This window comes from Triticum dicoccoides, chromosome 5B (genome assembly GCF_002162155.2).
Source record: "Triticum dicoccoides isolate Atlit2015 ecotype Zavitan chromosome 5B, WEW_v2.0, whole genome shotgun sequence".
Classification (NCBI taxonomy): domain Eukaryota; kingdom Viridiplantae; phylum Streptophyta; class Magnoliopsida; order Poales; family Poaceae; genus Triticum; species Triticum dicoccoides.
The window spans coordinates 457,361,374-457,381,120 of NC_041389.1; the positions used below are offsets into that span (position 1 = coordinate 457,361,374).

At 41.8% G+C, this 19,747-nt stretch overlaps 1 protein-coding gene across 1 annotated transcript in view; it reads right to left on the reverse strand.

Moving 5' to 3' along the window:
- Positions 1–2,030: 2,030 nt before the first annotated feature.
- The window catches only part of LOC119310760 (aspartate--tRNA ligase 2, cytoplasmic-like), a 33,624-nt gene continuing 15,907 nt past the window's right edge, over positions 2,031–19,747 (reverse strand). The window contains exons 4-5 of the transcript XR_005150742.1: positions 3,671–3,780; positions 2,031–2,452 (exon numbers count right to left, since the gene is read on the reverse strand). The gene's annotated coding sequence lies outside the window, so the exon portion shown is untranslated. The remainder of the gene's footprint in view (positions 2,453–3,670; positions 3,781–19,747) is intronic.

Here is a 19,747-nt window from a genome sequence, read left to right on the forward strand (position 1 = left end):
CCCGGGCTGTCTCATTTCAGCACTTGTGGATGATGTTATTCCCTCTTTTAATCAATAAAGCTAGCCATGATGGTCTTCCTAAAAAATATACTAACAAATATGCCCGTGCGTTGCAACGGGAGGAAAAAATCACTCATGCACACCTGACGACATCAGCAAATCCCTTGGAATTTTTTATGATGCACATGACAAACAATAAGATAAATGGTGTTGCAAAAAAATATAAATGTGAGATAATTTTTGAAGTATACTCAAGGTGTTTTCAATTTATTAGACAACATAAATATTTACCTAATTGTCGTCATCACCTTTGTTATTGTTCCTCCTCAGTCATGCCCAGAAAGCAAATGTTGCATTAGGATGAAATAACAAAGTACATTTTAGTACTGAATGATAGCATGTGCATAAGAGCATTATTTTTTTCTTGTCGATATATGTGTTTGCAACTGTAATTCAAGTCAAGACTTAATTTGGTTGCAAACATATTAGACAGCTCCGCTGCAATCAATCAATCTTTAAGGACATGCATACCAAATGCTCAGGGTTGCATATCAACATTGACATTCTTTTAAAAAAATATGAACACAATGTCAAACAATATGGTAATCAACGTTATGCCATTGGTTTACATAAAGTTCATATCAGTTGTTTAGTAACATCATCATATAGGGGTTAGCTATTGTGCACTGTATGAAAATAGAGAGCATGATTTATGTATCTATTGTTATCTGTAGCATGTGGTAGCTGGTAATAAATAATAGCTTTTGTGAGAGCTTCAAACTATGATGCATCTTAAATGTAATTTTAGAAATGATTAACATGCAAGATAATAGGATATTTGAAATCTACATATTTTTTTAAGAAATTTTCATATATAACATGTTAGATTTGAAGTTAGGATTTGAAGATATGAATATTTTAAAAATATTTTAATCTAAAAAAATAGTTAAACAGAGAGAAATAGCGGGTCGAGCAAGAATCAAGCTTGGGTCTCCCCGTTGAAAGAGTTAGGCTCCACCCAGTCAGGCATATATGTATGATTGTATTATTTGAGGGGATTACTTCTTATTAACTAAAGATGAGGCGGTGTAGCCAAAAGAAAAGAAAGAAAAAAGGGGGAGCACGGGTAGGTAAGTATGCTTGTGATAAACGAGGGTGTCACTTTATTTGAACCAAAGGCGGAGCGGACACTACGAAAACGTTTTTTCTCATTTATGGATGGCACAGTGGGTAATTAGTAGCAACGTTAGGGACAATTTCAGTGACGTGCCGTCAGAAGTAATAGCCCCTTTATTATTAGATATAGATTTTAAAAAACAATCTTGCGAAGTCTTAGCTTCGTTAAGTCTCAGTCGATTCATAAGAGTTTACATTGAGATTCGTGTAAAAAAATCATTTTTTTCCCTTTTACATGTTATCTCATTTGACTGACACTTGATGCCACACTCTTTAAAAAAAGTTAGCCGCCTGAAATAGAAAAAGTGGTGCATGCAATGGAAGCAGCACGACAGTTCTTTCCCATATGTGTTATGACAAAAAAAAAATCAAGATCAACATCGCCCTCTTCCACACACCCAACAACGTACATCATACCAACGCCGATACTGAGATACAAATGGCCAAACACACATATGTATACCTGCAAGTGGACGCAACGACTATACACAAGCGGGCCGTCCATTTACCGCCGTGCCCCAAGCATGGCCCAATTTTAATGCAGGGCGAGGCTTCCTTTCTACGGAGCTTAGTAGTTACTAGATCGGCAACGCACCTTGGCGCGAGGGTGCCGGACCCAACGATATTGTAAGCCGTGAAAGATCAAACGACATGATGCATTAGTATGAAGGCAAGTTTAACACATGTAACAGAGCAACCGATTATAGTGTTCAAGGGTAAGAAGAAACATTTACTCTGTCCAGAAGAATAACATCATTGAGTTCAACAGGCTCATGAGATTATAAAAGCTGGAAGCAAGGTAGCATCCAATTTAGCACATGAGATTATGAAATGTTAATCTCCAAATTCCAGAACCATTCGTCATCAACAACATAATAGAATTAAAATAGGAAAAGTTTACATATAGACAATTTTATTATATATAAGAGATACACAGAGTAAGTAGTCCCATATCAGAACATTCAGTAGCGTGACAAAATAAAAGGAGATGCATGTACATATCAGAATTGAGATTCTCCAAATCCCAAATCTCGGTCATGAAATATATTCTTTATCAGAATTTGAAGTACCACAATGGCCTAATAAGCACTGTCAATGTAAGGTACTGCATGCTTTTCTTTCGCTTCATATGAACAGAATTTCTCTATTAAATAATCATAGTTGATATCAATGTCCAACCTTGAAAACCACTGCATTAGTAACTCGATGCATTCGTTTTGTCTTCACTTTGTCATAGTAGACACATTTATTGCCCCATTCTGATTTTAAAACTCTGCTATACAAGTTAATATCATGACAATATAAGTGCCAAAGATAATGAAAATGTTTGCTTCTATAAGCTTATAAACATAGGAGTGACATGTGGTGCCCTATCTTGAGTGTATTCTATCAGTAGGCTTGCAAAGATAAGATGACTTGCATGAGAACATCAATGCCAAAATCGTCAACAGCTCACAAAAATGACAGGTCATAGCAAAAGTAAAGTGTCCTGGTGCAAAGCTATATACATTCATGCATTTTTTTATAATTATAGGCAGATTATTAACAAAAGTTCATAGAAAGGTGTAGCGGGCAATAGGTAACTTCCCATGCAGAGTATATGTCCAGGAAAGAAGAGAAAAGGAGGTGCATCACCACAATACATAATTTATTAGACTAAAGAGCACTACAATATCACAATAATTTGAAGGAGCAATTGTATGCCTAATCATGATCTAAACAGATGTGACTTTGGTACATGTATTTCTTTGATCATTTTTCATCTGAATAATCACGATCTTAAAATTATGACGGTCCAGTTTGATTATAATCAAATAAATCAACCAGCTATGCAAGCATGATAGTTATTAACATAGGGACACATCACACCAGTTCTAAATTTCATGATAGGTGCTTACTGTATTTTCAAAGATTGACTGCATCTTATTAGAATCAAGAAATACATGTATACACGAGCAGCTAGTGCTCCCAGGGGACTGAATCAAGCTTATGCAGCGCCATGAATATCTAAATATACATTATACCGAATATATATGATGGATTTACTTTGGTTTTTCAGCTGTCGTGGTCAAAAGTTCTAAACCTAACTTATATTCTACAAAAATATTTACCTGGCATGATCCATTGTGTTGTTGCAAATATAAATATATATTTTTAATCAATCATTTGTACATCTCTAACCTCTATGATCTAGCCATGATTACTATGTAATTACAAAGTTCTTAACTTTCTCTTCATTTTAGAACATGACACACTACTTTATAATGCTCTAGTTATCTATGTATAGAAAGCTTATATGCATGCAGTAAATTTATAATTGTCCACTTGAGTCAGTGTTATACAGAAGCATATATGATCCAAGCAAGATAAAGCATCAACAAAAAGAGATGGAATTACCTACGTGATATGCATAGCAATCAAGGTGCATATTTGTATGTAACTAAAAAAATGGGCAATCTTGAATAGACTTGAGGGATTAGAAACCAAACTCAACTCATTCTTGCAAGGAAGTAATTAACAAATTTACTGGGAAGATCCACTTGTGGCATCACTCTTGCTAGCTAATAACCATGATAGATAATACAGGACGATCCTTCCCAATTGCTGCAACAAACCAAGAGGAAAATAGCTCAATTAGCCAATTTGCTCACCAAAAAGAAGAAACAAGAAATAAAAATCCAAGAACTTGAATTTACACTGCAATGGATGAATGGATAAAAAAACACAAACGTGTAGCCGCACAATACGTCTCTAAAGTACAGAAGGCGGCTCAATGGTGACCTTAATGAACCATTACAAATGCAGGCCCATAAAAACAGAACCATCTTCTGATAATTAAATGTGTGCCTTGGCGTGCCCGTCAGGCCAATGGATGGCTGGGACGATAAAAATGCACGTATGAAGAAACAAAAAATACTGAAGATGACAAAACAGGGAAAGATAGAACAAACAGAGAATGCATTTAGAACCAAGATGTCCTGATATAACAGAAGGTCAAACATAGGCCTTTATGAAATAATAACTATAGACAAATACCAAACAAACAATATATGATTACCCTCCTCTATATTTTAAGAAGAAAGACCACATGGTACTGATTTACTGATAACTACAAGAAAGTAAATTAAGTGGCTTGCCTGTAGGTGACTTGCAACATTTTCCCTAATGAGTTTCTCAACATTCATGAGCTCGAGTATCTGTTTTGGCACAGCTTATGCATCAATGTGAAGAGATATTCTAGCAAAGCAAAGAGAGACGTTATAGCTAATAATCGATGTTCTAAAGCATGTATTCTGAAGCATTTGGAAGAGATCATTTTATTCCCTTTTACCTTCTACATTACAGCAACAAATATTATTTTGAAGCATGTACCGTTAAAGGGCAAGCAAGCTCTCTTCGGTTAGTTCAGAACCACTTCAAGTAGTGATTTTGATAATGAGCTCATCCTGCAAAAGATATCCTCCCATCCTCCCATAAAATATTGTGGTAGTCATGTCGGAGTTACGAGAAAGGATCTTGACATGTAGCAGCAAATAATTCTTTAGGTTCCTTTGACATCAATGCAAGTTTCTAAACGTGTCAGGCCCAGAACAGATCTTGAGGTTCAGCATATCCCTTGGCTTTCTCATTGATACGAATTTCTTAGAAATGTTTGTTATACGCTATTTTCTGATTAAAGAGAAACATCAAGCATCTAGCACAATTTTCTGATTGAAGGGAAACATCAAGCATCTAGCCGAACAAGCATCTAATTATATTATTTTTAAAGAATGGATCATTGGCTATCCTTGATTGGCAAAGTAACTCGATACCTCCAGGAAAAGAACCTGTCATGACACATTATGCACTAAAAAGGCAAAAGGCGACCATATAGGGTACATAATGTTTGCAGTCCATCGGCTTTACCAAACACTAAAAAGGGGTGAGCATAAATACACCTCGCTAATCCCATGGAGGCACTTTTCACAAAAAATCAAGAAATGAAAATAGACAAAACAAATCTTCAAAGCACCTCGAGTTTATCTCGGGTACAATTAGGAAGTAGCGGAAATGAATAACTCAATCTGACATCCTCTCATACTAGGAAAATAGATGGTAAGGGGACAGCAAGCTTCCATTACAAATAGCATATGGACATCTGATAAAGAAACCTATGTAGTGCATACATTTTTACCAATATATATGTGGGACAGACTCTTGGGGAACTTAGTAATTTCAAAAAAATTCCTACGCACACGCAAGATCATGGTGATGCATACAACGAGAGGGGGAGAGTGTTGTCCACGTATCCTCGTAGACCGAAAGCGGAAGCGTTAGAACAACGCGGTTGATGTAGTCGTACGTCTTCACGGCCCGACCGATCAAGCACCGAAAGTACGGCACCTCCGAGTTCTAGTACACGGTCAGCTCGATGACGTCCCTCGAACTCAGATCCAGCCGAGTGTCGAGGGAGAGTTCCGTTAGGACGATGGCGTGATGACGGTGTTGATGATGCTAACGACGCAGGGTTTCGCCTAAGCACCACTATGATATTACCGAGGTGGAATATGGTGGAGGGGGGCACCGCACACGGCTAGGAGAGATCAACAGATCAACTTGTGTGTCTAGAGGTTCCCCCCTGCCACCGTATATAAAGGAGCAAGGGGGGAGGCGGCCGGCCTAGGAGGAGGATGCGCCAAGGGGGGAGTCCTACTCCCACCGGGAGTAAGACTCCTCCTTTCCTTGTGGGAGTAGGAGAAGGGAAGGAAAAAGGAGAAAGAAGGAAGGGGGCGCCCCCTCCCTAGTCCAATTCGGACCAGTCCATGGGGAGGGGAGCGGCCACCCTTTGAGGCCTTTCTCTCCTTTCCCGTATGGCCCATTAAGGCCCAATACGAATTCCCGTAACTCTCCGGTACTTCAAAAAATACCTGAATCACTCGGAACCTTTCCGAAGTCCGAATATAGTCGTCCAATATATCGATCTTTACGTATCGACCATTTTGAGACTCCTCGTCATGTCCCCGATCTCATCCGGGACTCCGAACTTCTTTGGTACATCAAAACACATAAACTCATAATATAAATCTTTACCAAACTTTAAGCGTGCGGACCCTACGGGTTCGAGAACAATGTAGACATGACTGAGACACGTCTCCGGTCAATAACCAATAGCAGAACCTGGATGCTTATATTGGCTCCTACATATTCTACGAAAATCTTTATCGGTCAAACCGCATAACAACATACGTTGTTCCCTTTGTCATCGGTATGTTACTTACCCGAGATTTGATCGTCGGTATCTCAATACCTAGCTCAATTTCGTTGCCGGCAAGTATATTTACTCATTCCGTAATACATCATCCCGCAACTAACTCATTAGTTACAATGCTTGCAAGGCTTATAGTGATGTGCATTACCGAGTGGGACCAGAGATACCTCTCTGACAATCGGAGTGACAAATCCTAATCTCGAAATACGCCAACTCAACATGTACCTTCGGAGACACCTGTAGAGCTCCTTTATAATCACCCAGTTACGTTGTGATGTTTGGTAGCACACAAAGTGTTCCTCCGGTAAACGGGAGTTGCATAATCTCATAGTCATAGGAACATGTATAAGTCATGAAGAAAGCAATAGCAACATACTAAACTATCAAGTGCTAAGCTAACGGAATGGGTCAAGTCAATCACATCATTCTGTAATGATGTGATCCCGTTAATCAAATGACAACTCATGTCTATGGCTAGGAAACTTAACCATCTTTGATTCAATGAGCTAGTCAAGTAGAGGCATACTAGTGACACTATGTTTGTCTATGTATTCACACATGTATTATGTTTCCGGTTAATACAATTCTAGCATGAATAAGAAAAATTTATCGTGAAATAAGGAAATAAATAATAACTTTATTATTGCCTCTAGGGCATATTTCTTTCAGTCTCCCACTTGCACTAGAGTCAATAATCTAGTTCACATCACCATGTGATTTAACACTGATATTCACATTTGCATGTGATTAACATGTTGGGGAACGTAGCAGAAATTCAAAATTTTCCTACGTGTCACCAAGATCTATCTATGGAGAAACCAGCAACGAGGGGAAGGAGAGTGCATCTACATACCCTTGTAGATCGCTAAGCGGAAGCGTTCAAGAGAACGGGGTTGAAGGAGTCGTACTCGTCGTGATCCAAATCACCGGAGATCCTAGTGCCGAACGGACGGCACCTCCGCGTTCAACACACGTACAGCCCGGTGACGTCTCCCACGCCTTGATCCAGCAAGGGAGAGGGAGAGGTTGAGGAAGACTCCAACCAGCAGCAGCACAACGGCGTGGTGGTGATGGAGGAGCATGGCAGTCTAGCAGGGCTTCGCCAAGCACCGCGAGATATGAGGAGAAGGGAGAGAGGTAGGGCTGCACCAAGGGGAGAAGGGAGAGATTCTCGTGTGTTGGGCAGCCCCCAATCCTCTAGTATTTATAGGGGGAGGGGAGGGGGCTGCGCCCCCTCTAGGGTTCCCTCCCCAGGGGTGGCGGCAGCCCCCAGATCCCATCTGGGTGGCGGCCAGAGGGGGAGAGAGGGGAGGCGCGCCTGGGGTGGGCCTTAGGGCCCATCTGCCCTAGGGTTTGCCCCCTCCCACTCTCCCCTGCGCCTTGGGCCCCTTGTGGGGGGCGCACCAGCCCACCTGGGGCTGGTTCCCTCCCACACATGGCCCATGCAGCCCTCCGGGGTAGGTGGCCCCACTTGGTGGACCCCCGGGACCCTCCCGGTGGTCCCGGTACGTTACCGATAAAACCCGAAACTTTTCCGGTGACCAAAACAGGACTTCCCATATATAAATCTTTACCTCCGGACCATTCCGGAACTTCTCGTGATGTCTGGGATCTCATCCGGGACTCCGAACAACATTCGGTAACCACATACAAGCTTCCTTTATAACCCTAGCGTCATCGAACCTTAAGTGTGTAGACCCTACGGGTTCGGGAGACATGTAGACATGACCGAGACGTTCTCCGGTCAATAACCAACATCGGGATATGGATACCCATGTTGGCTCCCACATGTTCCACGATGATCTCATCGGATGAACCACGATGTCAAGGACTCAATCGATCCCGTATACAATTCCCTTTGTCTAGCGATATTTTATTTGCCCGAGATTCGATCGTCGGTATACCGATACCTTGTTCAATCTCGTTACCGGCAAGTCTCTTTACTCGTTCCGTAACACATCATCCCGTGATCAACCCCTTGGTCACATTGTGCACATTATGATGATGTCCTACCGAGTGGGCCCAGAGATACCTCTCCGTTTACACGGAGTGACAAATCCCAGTCTCGATTCGTGCCAACCCAACAGACACTTTCGGAGATACCTGTAGTGCACCTTTATAGCCACCCAGTTACGTTGTGACGTTTGGTACACCCAAAGCATTCCTACGGTATCCGGGAGTTGCACAATCTCATGGTCTAAGGAAAAGATACTTGACATTAGAAAAGCTTTAGCATACAAACTACACGATCTCTGTGCTAGGCTTAGGATTGGGTCTTGTCCATCACATCATTCTCCTAATGATGTGATCCCGTTATCAACGACATCCAATGTCCATAGCCAGGAAACCATGACTATCTGTTGATCACAACGAGCTAGTCAACTAGAGGCTCACTAGGGACATATTGTAGTCTATGTATTCACACGTGTATTACGATTTCCGGATAATACAGTTATAGCATGAATAAAAGACAATTATCATGAACAAGGAAATATAATAATACTTTTATTATTGCCTCTAGGGCATATTTCCAACATAACACCCATAGTTCACATCTTCATGTGACCAGCACCTGAAGGGTTTACTAGAGTCAGTAATCTAGTTCACAACGCTATGTGATTAACACCCAAAGAGTACTAAGGTATGATCATGTTTTGCTCGTGAGAGAAGCTTAGTCAACGGGTCTGCCAAATTCAGATCCGAATGTATTTTGCAAATTTCTATGTCAACAATGCCCTGCACAGAGCTACTCTAGCTAATTGCTCCCACTTTCAATATGTATCCAGATTGAGACTTAGAGTCATCTGGATCAGTGTCAAATCTTGCATCGACATAACCCTTTACGATGAACCTCTTTTCACCTCCATAATCGAGAAACATATCCTTATTCCTCTAAGGATAATTTTGACCAATGTCCAGTGATCTACTCCTAGATCACTATTGTACTCCCTTGCCAAACCAGGGCAGAGTATACAATAGGTCTAGTCCATAGCATGGCATACTTTTATAGAACCTATGATTGAGGCATAGGGAATGACTTTCATTCTCTTTCTATTTTCTATCGTGGTCGGGATTTAAGTCTTACTCAATTTCACACCTTTGCAACACAGGCAAGAACTCTTTCTTTTGACTATTCCATTTTGAACTACTTCAAAATCTTGTCAAGGTATGTACTCATTGAAAATCTTATCAAGCGTCTTGATCTATCTCAATAGATCTTGATGCTCAATATGTAAGTAGCTTTACTGAGGTATTTCTTTTAAAGAACTCCTTTCAAACACTCCTTTATGCTTTCCAGAAAAAAATTCTACATCATTTCTGATCAACAATATGTCAATCACTTATACTTATCAGAAAGGCTGTAGTGCTCCCACTCACTTTATTGTAAATACAGGCTTCACCGCAAGTCCGTATAAAACTATATGCTTTGATCAACTTATCAAAGTGTATATTCCAACTCTGAGATACTTGCACTAGTCCATAGATGGATCGCTGGAGCTTGCACATTTTGTTAGCACCTTTAGGATTGACAAAACCTTCTGGTTGCATCATCTACAACTCTTCTTTAAGAAAACCATTAAGGAATGTAGTTTTGACATCCATTTGCCAGATTTCATAAAATGTGGCAATTGCTAACATGATTCGGACAGACTTTAAGCATCGCTACAGTTGAGAAAATCTCATTGTAGTCAACAACTTGAACTTGTCGAAAACCTTTTGCAACAAGTCGAGCTTTGTAGATAGTAACACAACTATCAGCGTCCGTCTTCCTCTTGAAGATCCATTTATTTTCTATGGTTTGCCGATCATTGGGCAAGTCAACCAAAGTCCATACTTTGTTCTCATACATGGATCCTATCTCAGATTTCATAACCTTAAGCCATTTCGCGGAATCTGGGCTCATCATCGCTTCCTCATAGTTCGTAGGTTCGCCATGGTCAAGTAACATGACCTCCATAATAGGATTACCGTACCACTCTGGTGCGGATCTTACTCTAGTTGACCTACGAGATTTGGTAGTAACTTGATCTGAAGTTTCATGATCATTATCATTAGCTTCCTCACTAATTGGTGTAGGAATCACAGGAACTGATTTCTGTGATGAACTACTTTCCAATAAGGGAGCAGGTACAATTACCTCATCAAGTTCTACTTTCCTCCCACTCACTTCTTTCGAGAGAAACTCCTTCTCTTGAAAGGATCCATTTTAGCAACGAATATTTTGCCTTCGGATTTGTGATAGAAGGTGTACCCAACAGTTTCCTTTGGGCATTCTATGAAGACACACTTCTCTGATTTGGGTTCGAGCTTATCAGGTTGAAAACCTTTTTCACATAAGCATCGTAGCCCCAAATTTTAAGAAACGACAACTTTGGTTTCTTGCTAAACCATAGTTCATACGGTGTCGTCTCAATGGATTTAGATGGTGCTCTATTTAACGTGAATGCAGCTGTCTCTAATGCATAACCCCAAAACGATAGTGGTAAATCGGTAAGATACATCATAGATCGCACCATATCTAATAAAGTGCGGTTATGACATTTGGAAACACCATTACGCTGTGGTGTTCCATGTGGCGTGAGCTGTGAAACTATTCCACATTGTTTTATATGAAGGCCAAATTCGTAACTCAAATATTCTCCTCCACGATCAGATCGTAGAAACTTTATTTTCTTGTTACGATGATTCTCCACTTCACTCTAAAATTCTTTGAACTTTTCAAATGTTTCAGACTTGTGTTTCATTAAGTAGATATACCCATATCTGGTCAAATCATCTGTGAAGGTCAAAAAATAACGATACTTGCCACGAGCATCAACACTCATTGGATCGCATACATCGGTAAGTATTATTACCAATAAGTCAGTAGCTCGTTTCATTGTTTCGGAGAACTGAGTTTTAGTCATCTTGCCCAAAAAGGCATGGTTCACAAGCATCAAATGATTCATAATCAAGTGATTCCAAAAGTTCATTTTTATGGAGTTTCTTCATGCACTTTACACCGATATGACCCAAACGGCAGTGCCACAAATATGTTGCACTATCATTATCAACTTTGCATCTTTTGGCATCAATATTATGAATATGTGTATCAGTACGATCGAGATCCAACAAACTATTTTCATTGGGTGTATGACCATTGAAGGTTTTATTCATGTAAACAGAACCACAATTATTCTCTGACTTTAAATGAATAACCGTATTGCAATAAACATGATCAAATCATATTCATGCTCAACGCAAACGCCAAATAAAATTTATTTAGGTTTAACACTAATCCCGAAAGTATAGGGAGTGTGTGATGATGATCATATCAATCTTGGAACTACTTCCAACACTCATCGTCACTTCCCCTTCAACTAGTATCTGTTTATTCTGTAACTCCTATTTCGAGTTACTAATCTTAACAATCAAACAAGTATCAAATACTCAGGGGCTACTATAAATACTAGTAAGGCACACATGAATAACCTGTATATCAAATATACCCTTGTTCACTTTGCCATCCTTCTTATCCACCAAATATTCAGGGCATTTCCGCTTCCAGTGACCATTTCCTTTGCAGTGTAAGCACTCAGTTTCAGGCTTTGGTCCAGCTTTGGGCTTCTTCACGGGAGTGGCAACTTGCTTGTCATTCTACTTGAAGTTCCCTTTCTTTCCCTTTGCCCTTTTCTTGAAACTAGTGGTCTTGTCAGTCATCAACACTTGATGCTTTTTTCTTGATTTCTACCTTCGTCGATTTCAACATCATGAAGAGCTCGGGAATCGTTTTCGTCATCCCTTGCATACTATAGTTCATCACGAAGTTCTAGTAAGTTGGTGATGGTGACTAGAGAACTCTGTCAATCACTAGCTTATCTGGAAGATTAACTCCCACTTGATTCAAGCGATTGTAGTACCCAGACAATCTGAGCACATGCTCACTAGTTGAGCAATTCTCCTCCATCTTTTAGCTATAGAACTTGTTGGAGACTTCATATCTCTCAACTCGGGCATTTGCTTCAAATATTAACTTCAACTCCTGGAACATCTCATATGGTCCATAACGTTCAAAACGTCTTTGAAGTCCCGATTCTAAGCCGTTAAGCATGGTGCACTAAACTATCAAGTAGTCATCATATTGAGCTAGCCAAACGTTCATAACGTCTGCATCTACTCCTGCAATAGGTCTGTCACCTAGCGGTGCATCAAGGACATAATTCTTCTGTGCAGCAATCAGGATAAACCTCAGATCACGGACCTAATCCACATCATTGCTACTAATATATTTCAACATAGTTTTTCCCTAGGAACATATCAAAAATAAACATAGGGAAGCAACAATGCGAGCTATTGATCTACAACATAATTTGCAAAATACTATCAGGACTAAGTTCATGATAAATTAAAGTTCAATTAATCATATTACTTAAGAACTCCCACTTAGATAGACATCCCTCTAATCATCTAAGTGATCACGTGATCCAAATCAACTAAACCATGTCCGATCATTACGTGAGATGGAGTAGTTTTCAATGGTGAACATCATTATGTTGATCATATCTACTATATGATTCACGCTCGACCTTTCGGTCTCAGTGTTCCGAGGCCATATCTGTATATGCTAGGCTCGTCAAGTTTAACCTGAGTATTCCGCGTGTGCAACTGTTTTGCACCCGTTGTATTTGAACGTAGAGCCTATCACACCCGATCATCACGTGGTGTCTCAGCACGAAGAACTTTTGCAACGGCGCATACTCAGGGAGAACACTTATATCTTGAAATTTAGTGAGAGATCATCTTATAAAGCTACCGTCGAACTAAGAAAAATAAGATGTATAAAAGATAAACATCATATGCAATCAAAATATGTGACATGATATGGCCATGATCATCTTGCGCCTTTGATCTCCATCTCCAAAGTACTGTCATGATCTCCATCGTCACCGGCATGACACCATGATCTCCATCATCTTGATCTATATCAATGTGTCGTCACATGGTCGTCTCACCAACTATTGCTCTTGCAACTATTGCTATCGCATAGCGATAAAGTAAAGCAATTATTTGGTGCTTGCATCTTATGCAATAAAGAGACAACGATAAGGTTTCTGCCAGTTGCCGATAACTTCAACAAAACATGATCATCTCATACAACAACTTATATCTCATCATGTCTTGACCATATCACATCACAACATGCCCTGCAAAAACAAGTTAGACGTCCTCTACTTTGTTGTTGCAAGTTTTACGTGGCTGCTACGGGCTGAGCAAGAACCGTTCTTACCTACGCATCGAAACCACAACGATAGTTCGTCAAGTTAGTGTTGTTTTAACCTTCTCAAGGACCGGGCGTAGTCACACTCGGTTCAACTAAAGTTGGAGAAACTGACACCCGCTAGTCACCTGTGTGCAAAGCACGGCGGTAAAACCAGTCTCGCGTAAGCGTACGCGTAATGTCGGTCCGGGCCGCTTCATCCAACAATACCGCCGAACCAAAGTATGACATGCTGGTAAGCAGTATGACTTGTATCATCCACAACCCACTTGTGCTCTACTTGTGCATATAACATCTACGCATAAAACCAGGCTCGGATGCCACTGTTGGGGAACATAGTAATTTCCAAAAATTTCCTACGCACACGCAAGATCATGGTGATGCATAGCAACGAGAGGGGGAGAGTGTTGTCCACGTACCCTCATAGACCAAAAGCGGAAGCGTTAGAACAATGATGTAGTCGTACGTCTTCATGGCCCGACCGATCAAGCACAAAAAGTACGGAACCTCCGAGTTCTAGCACACGTTCAGCTCGATGACGTCCCTCGAACTCCGATCCAGCCGAGTGTCGAGGGAGAGTTCCGTCAGCACGACGGCGTGATGACGGTGTTGATGATGCTACCGACGCAGGGCTTCGCCTAAGAACCACTACGATATTACCGAGGTGGAATATGGTGGAGGGGGGCACCGCACACGGCTAGGAGAGATCAACAGATCAACTTGTGTGTCTAGAGGTGCCCCCCTGCCACCGTATATAAAGGATCAAGGGGGGAGGCGGCCGGCCTCGGAGGAGGGTGCGCCAAGGGGGGAGTCCTACTCCCACCGGGAGTAGGACTCCTCCTTTCCTTTTGGGAGTAGGAGAAGGGAAGGAAAAAGGAGAAAGAAGGAAGGGGGCGCCCCCCCTCCCTAGTCCAATTCGGACCAGTCCATGGGGAGGGGAGCGGCTGTTGGGGAACGTAGCAGAAATTCAAAATTTTCTTACGAGTCACCAATATCTATCCATGGAGAGACTAGCAACGAGGGGAAGGAGAGTGCATCTACATACCCTTGTAGATCGCTAAGCGGAAGCGTTCAAGAGAACGGGGTTGAAGGAGTCGTACTCGTCATGATCCAAATCACCGGAGATCCTAGTGCCGAACGGACGGCACCTCCGCGTTCAACACACGTACAGCCCGATGACGTCTCCCACGCCTTGATCCAGCAAGGAGAGAGGGAGAGGTTGAGGAAGACTCCAACCAGCAGCAGCACAACGGCGTGGTGGTGATGGAGGAGCGTGGTAGTCCAGCAGGGCTTCGCCAAGCACCGCGAGATATGAGGAGAAGGGAGAGAGGTATGGCTGCGCCAACAGGAGAAGAAACTCATGTGTTGGGCTGCTCCTATGCCTCCAATATATATAGGGGGAGAGGGGGCTGCGCCCCCACCTAGGTTTCCACCCTAGGGGGCGGCGGCCAGCCCTAGATCCCATCTGGGGGGCGGCCAAGGGGTGGAGAGGGGGAAACTTGCCCCCCAAGCAAGGTGGGGCGCCCCCTCCCCAAACCCTAGGCGCCTTGGGCCTTGGTGGGAGGGCGCACCAGCCCACCTGGGGCTGGTCCCCTCTCACACTTGGCCCATGCAGCCCTCTGGGGCCGGTGGCCCCACTTGGTGGACCCCCGGGACCCTCCCGGTGGTCCCGGTACGTTACCGATAAAACCCGGAACTTTTCCGGTGACCAAAACAGGACTTCCCATATATAAATCTTTACCTCCGGACCATTCCGGAACTCCTCGTGACGTCCGGGATCTCATCCGAGACTCCGAACAACATTCGGTAACCACATACAAGCTTCCTTTATAACCCTAGCGTCATCGAACCTTAAGTGTGTAGACCCTACGGGTTCGGGAGACATGTAGACATGACCGAGACGTTCTCCGATCAATAACCAACAGCGGGATCTGGATACCCATGTTGGCTCCCACATGTTCCACGATGATCTCATCGGATGAACCACGATGTCAAGGACTCAGTCGATCCCGTATACAATTCCCTTTGTCTAGCGGTATTTTACTTGCCCGAGATTCGATCGTCGGTATACCGATACCTTGTTCAATCTCGTTACCGGCAAGTCTCTTTTACTCGTTCCGTAACACATCATCCCGTAATCAACCCCTTGGTCACACTGTGCACATTATGATGATGTCCTACCGAGTGGGCCCAGATATACCTCTCCGTTTACACGGAGTGACAAATCCCAGTCTCGATCCGTGTCAACCCAAAAGACACTTTCGGAGATACCTGTAATGCACCTTTATATTCACCCAGTTACGTTGTGACGTTTGATACACCCAAAGCACTCCTACGGTATCCGGGAGTTACACGATCTCATGGTCTAAGGAAGAGATACTTGACATTGGAAAAGCTCTAGCAAACGAACTACACGATCTTTGTGCTATGCTTAGGATTGGGTCTTGTCCATCACATCATTCTCCTAATGATGTGATCCCGTTATCAACGACATCCAATGTCCATAGCCAGGAAACCATGACTATCTGTTGATCACAACGAGCTAGTCAACTAGAGGCTCACTAGGGACATATTGTGGTCTATGTATTCACACGTGTATTACGATTTCCGGATAATACAGTTATAGCATGAATAAAAGACAATTATCATGAACAAGGAAATATAATAATACTTTTATTATTGCCTCTAGGGCATATTTCCAACAGTCTCCCACTTGCACTAGAGTCAATAATCTAGTTCACATCGCCATGTGATTAACACTCACAGGTCACATCGCCATGTGACCAACATCATCAAATGAGTTCTGGGGTTTGATCATGTTTTGCTTGTGAGAGAGGTTTTAGTCAACGGGTCTGAACCTTTCAGATCCGTGTGTGCTTTGCAAATTTTTAGGTCATATTGTAAATGCTGCTTCCACGCTCCACTTGGAGCTATTCCAAATGGTTGCTTCACTATATGTATCCAGTTTGCTACTCAGAGTCACTCGGATAGGTGTTAAAGCTTGCATCGACGTAACCCTTTACGCCAAACTCTTTATCACCTCCATAATCGAGAAACATGTCCTTATTTACTTCAAGGACAATTTTGACCGCTGTCCAATGATCCATTCCTGGATCATTCTTGTACCCCTTGACTGACTCATGGCGAGGCACACTTCCAGTGCGGTACACAGCATAGCATACTATAGAGCCTACGTCTGAAACATAGGGGACGACCTTCGTCCTTTCTGCTGTGGTCGAGCTTTAAGTCTTAACTTCATACCTTTCAACTCAGGCAAGAACTCCTTCTTGACTGATCCATCTTGAACACCTTCAAGATCATGTCAAGGTACGTGCTTATTTGAAAGTACTATTAAGCATTTTGATCTATCTTATAGATCTTGATGCTTATTGTTCAAGTAGCCTAATCCAAGTTTTCCATTGAAAAAACACTTTTCAAATAACCCTATATGCTTTCCAGAAATTCCACATCATTTCTGATCAACAATATGTCAATAACATATACTCATCAGAAATTCTATAGTGCTCCCACTCACTTCTTTGGAAATACAAGTTTCTCATAAACTTTTGTATAAACCCAAAATCTTTGATCATCTTATCAAAGTACATATTCCAACTCCGAGATGCTTACTCCAGCCCTTAGAAGGATCGCTGGAGCCAGCATACCTTTTAGCATCCTTAGGATCGACAAAAACTTTCGGATTGTATCACATACAACCTTTCCTTATGAAGAATGGTAAGGAAAACTCGTTTTGACATCCATCTGCCAGATTTCATAAATGCAGCTTGTGCTAACATGATTCCGACGGACTTAAGCATCGCTACGGATGAGAAAATCTCATCGTAGTCAACTCCTTGAACTTGTGAAAAAAAACTCTTCGCCACAAGTCGAGCTTCATAGACGGTGACATCACCGTCCACGTCCGTCTTCTTCTTAAAGATCTATTTATCTTAATGGCTTGCCGATCATCGGGCAAGTCCACCAAAGTCCATGCTTTGTTCTGATATATGGATCCTATCTCGGATTTCATGGCTTCAAACCATTTGTCGGAATTTGGGCCCACCATCGCTTCTCCATAGCTCATAGGTTCATTGTTGTCTAGCAACATGACCTTCAAGACAGGATTACTGTACCACTCTAAAGTAGTATGCATCCTTGTCACCCTACGAGGTACGGTAGTGACTTGATCCGAAGTTTCATGATCACTATCATAAGCTTCTACTTCAATTGGTGTAGGTGCCACAGGAACAACTTCCTATGCCCTGCTACACACTGGTTGAAGTGATGGTTCACTAACCTCATCAAGTCTCCACCATCCTCCCACTCAACTTTTCGAGACAAACTTTTCCTCGAGAAAGGACCCGATTCAAGAAACAATCCCTATTGTTTTCGGATCTGAATTAGGAGGTATGCCCAACTGTTTTGGGTGTCCTATGAAGATGCATTTTATCCGCTTTGGGTTCGAGCTTATCAACCTGAAACTTTTTCACATAAGCGTCGCAGCCCCAAATTTTTAAGAAATGACAGCTTAGGTTTCTCTAAACCATAGTTCATACGGTGTCATCTCAATGAAATTACGTGGTGCCCTATTTAAAGTGAATGTGGTTGTCTCTAATGCCTAACCCATGAACGATAGTGGTAATTCGACAAGAGATATCATGGTACGCACCATATCCAATAGGGTGCAACTATGATGTTCGGACACACCATTACACTATGGTGTTCCAGGCAGTATTAATTGTGAAACAATTTCCACAATGTCTTAATTGCGTGCCAAAGCTCATAACTCAGATACTCATCTCTATGATCATATCATAGACATTTTATCCTCTTGTCACGATGATCTTCAACTTCACTCTGAAATTACTTGAACCATTCAATAATTCAGACTTGTGTTTCATCAAGTAAATATACTCAACATCTACTCGAATCATCTGTGAAGTAAGAACATAACGATATTCACTGCATGCCTCAGCACTCATTGGAATGCACACATCAAAATGTGTTCCCTCCAACAAGTTGCTATCTTGTTCCATCTTACTGAAAATGAGGCTTTTCAGTCATCTTGCCATGTGGTATGATTTGCATATCTCAAGTGATTCAAAATCAAGTGAGTCCAAACGATCCATCTGCATGGAGTTTCTTCATGCATATACACCAATAGACATGGTTCGCATGTCTCAAACTTTTCAAAAACGAGTGAGTCCAAAGATCCATCAACATGGAGCTTCTTCATGTGTTTTATACCAATATGACTTACATGGCAGTGCCACAAGTGAGTGGTACTATCATTGCTATCTTATATCTTTTGGCATGAAAATGTGTATCACTACGATCGAGATTCAATAAACCATTCCTTTAGGTGCAAGACCATTGAAGGTATTATTCAAATAAATAGAGTAACCATTATTCTCCTTAAATGAATGACCGTATTGCGATAGACATAACACAATCATGTCTATGCTCAACGCAAACACCAAATCTCGATGGTAGAGGGAGCGTGCGATGCTTGATCACATCAACCTTGGAAACTCTTCCAACACATATCGTCAGCTCACCTTTAGCTAGTCTCCGTTTATTCTGTAGCTTTTATTTCGAGTTACTAACACTTAGCAACCGAACTGGTATCTAATACCCTGGTGCTACTAGGAGTACTAGTAAAGTACACATTAACATAATGTATATCCAATATACTTCTATCGACCTTGCCAGCCTTCTCATCTACCAAGTATCTAGGGTGGTTCCGCTTCAGTGCCCGTTCCTCTTATTACAGAAGCACTTAGTCTCGGGTTTGGGTTCAACCTTGGGTTTCTTCACTAGAGCAGCAGCTGATTTGCCGTTTCATGAAGTATCCCTTCTTGCCCTTGCCCTTCTTGAAACTAGTGGTTTCACCAACCATCAACAATTGATGCTCCTTCTTGATTTCTACTTTCGCGGTGTCAAACATCACGAATACCTCAAGGATCATCATATCTATCCCTGATATGTTATAGTTCATCACGAAGCTCTAGCAGCTTGGTGGCAATGACTTTGGAGAAACATCACTATCTCATCTGGAAGATCGA